Source organism: Montipora foliosa, chromosome 13 (assembly GCF_036669935.1).
Source record: "Montipora foliosa isolate CH-2021 chromosome 13, ASM3666993v2, whole genome shotgun sequence".
Lineage (NCBI taxonomy): Eukaryota > Metazoa > Cnidaria > Anthozoa > Scleractinia > Acroporidae > Montipora > Montipora foliosa.
Genome location: NC_090881.1, coordinates 25,095,688 through 25,098,187, shown reverse-complemented (window position 1 = coordinate 25,098,187; position 2,500 = coordinate 25,095,688). Strand labels below are relative to the sequence as shown.

Sequence of the window (2,500 nt, the reverse complement as noted above, 5' to 3'; positions counted from 1 at the left end):
TTTTAGTGCACTTTCGTTGAGGGTTCGGTGTAAGTGCAATTTTGTGCTCTTTAAAGCAGCCCGAATCTGGCCAAAATAGCAAATGTGTGTGTTTTTGTGAAATGGCCGTTTGGGGACTGGTAATAACTAAGGGGGAGACTGCTGATAAAAGGAAGTGCAATACAATGCAATACAATACAACACCTTTTATTTCTACGCGATGGTGATTAAAGCATTGCCGCTTATGGGGTCGTGCATTTAAACTAACTAAAACTTAAGGAATAAAAATATACTAAAATCGTCTTTGAAGACACTAGGCTTCAAAGGGTCAATCAAGGAAGCTAAAACCAGTTTTAACACTTTCAATAAACTGTATTATTTGGAAGGATTGAATGTACCCAACTGTTTCACTTAACGGCAATGTTATGATACCATTGAAACACCAATAAGTGCTAAACAAGACGCACTCATTAATGTGACGTAAAAAGGTTACCATGGCAACAAAAGAACCCGTTATATCTCAAAAACGAACTTGGTGACAACCGTTGTTTATTGCTGGAGAATGATTAGCACACAAAAATAAAACTCTCTGCGGCAAGTTTAAAAAAAATTCTGCAGGAGCAGATTCATAGCAACCTTCACAATTGGAAAATTTTAAGGTGGCTCTAAATCCGCTCCACAGAATATTTTAAAACTTTGCAGAGAGTTTCATTTTAACCTGCTAATCACTTTTCAGCAATAAAAAATGGGGATCACTTAGTTCGTTTTTGAGAAATGAGTGCTTAAACACGAAATATAGGGCGTTTTTAGATGGTTATTTTGTTGCCATGGTAATTTATTACGTCACATGAATATGTGCATCCTATTAAGCAATTATTGGGGTTTCATATGGTTCCATAACATTGCCGTTAAGTGAAAGAATGTTGTTGAGTTTTGCTTAATTTGCAACCAACCTTCAACTCTAATACATAGCGGGAGGCACGGTGGCCTCAGCGTTAGTGTGCTCGACTACGGAGCGAGTGCTCCAGGTTCGGGTCCCGACCGGGGACAACGTGTTGTGGTCTTGGGCAACACACTTTACTCCCACGTTGCCTCTCTTCACCCAGGTGTATAAATGGGTACTGGCGAAATCATGCTGGGGGGTAACCCTGTGATGGACTAGCATCCCATCCAGGGGGGAGTTAAAAATACTCCTAGTCGCTTAGTGCTAAGGAAACCGGGTATAAGCACCGGCGTGTTGGGTCATTGACTCGGAAAGCGCTTACCTACCTTACATGAGTAGCGCCGGTTATCAAACAAGCCGTAGACTTCTAACCCGACGTGTTCGAAGTACTAATACTATAATTTTTCTCTTAGATTTTCTGCGCTGAGGGTCATAGTATAAATGATTAAAATGTGATGACATGTATTCAAGTTTTCAATAGTGAAAAAAAAGTCCGTGTTCATGACTCAATGTTAACAGTCGGCATCGTGACCTTCATCACTTTCCGGTTATTTTACACAAACAATATGCTTTGGGGTGAAACGAAAAGGCCTAAAATAGCGAATCCATTCCGGCCACTTATTACTCTTGAAAGTCGTGCAGGATTCTTTAATCATTAATGGTGTTTTTTAGGCGACAGGTGAATGCAAAACTCCTGGTTATTTAATCTCTCTTAACCTTTCGGCAGTTCATGCTTTCTTCGTCTTTGGGTTCCAAAATCTATTTGATGTTATAAACTTTCAGTGAGATGCTGATAATATAGGGCCAAGATGAAATCCTCTATCAATAATGCCAGCGTAAAGAATAACTGCTTTGTCGATAACAAATGTAAACAAATTTGTTTTGCAATAGTCCCTGTTGACTTTTTAGGCTTACTTAAATAAAAGGGGCTAATTACGAAGCTGCCATTCCTCATCACCAGAGAAGACAGAACTGAGGTGCGGAACAGTCGAAGTTCACAAGGTAAGTGAAAATTCTCCAAAGGCAAAAGAGAAGGCTGTGTTTCTTTCATATATAGATAATTCTGAGTTTCTTTGCATTCCGAAATTTCTTTAACCACATATTAATTTTCAATGCGAACGATGCACCATGTAGTACAATGTATTGCGTTTCTAAGTGAAACTGTTTCAAACAGGTCCGCATCTTTCAAGTCTAACCTTAATTTTGCCTAATGCCGGAATCGTTGTCTCCAATAATGTCAAAGCAAATTCATATTTCTAGCGGTTTCTTTTCGAAAGTTATCGGGACCCTACAACTTCTTATCCGTTCTGTTCCAGTTTCTTTCTCCCTTTTTTAGCTTGCAAAGCTGATCCACTTTTCAGTTGTCGTTTGACTTAAAAACTAAACGTTTCCGTTTCTCTGAAAGTTTCGGGTCCCTGTTATTGTTTGACCAATGCCGTTCAGTTTGACGGGAAACACTTTTAAAAAGGTCTTTCAAAATATTGTTGAGGTAAGTTATGAGACTGAATAATTTGCCACAAATCACTTCTGTCTCCGCACACAGAAAAAAGGGATTTATAAATGTGCATTTTTTGGTCC

The 2,500-nt window shown here is 39.0% G+C and overlaps 1 protein-coding gene across 1 annotated transcript in view; it reads left to right on the top strand.

The window, feature by feature from the left end:
* Nucleotides 1-1,889: 1,889 nt before the first annotated feature.
* LOC137983836 (uncharacterized) overlaps nucleotides 1,890-2,500 on the top strand; it is a 3,998-nt gene continuing 3,387 nt past the window's right edge. Inside the window, exon 1 of the mRNA XM_068831009.1 lies at nucleotides 1,890-1,924. The gene's annotated coding sequence lies outside the window, so the exon portion shown is untranslated. The remainder of the gene's footprint in view (nucleotides 1,925-2,500) is intronic.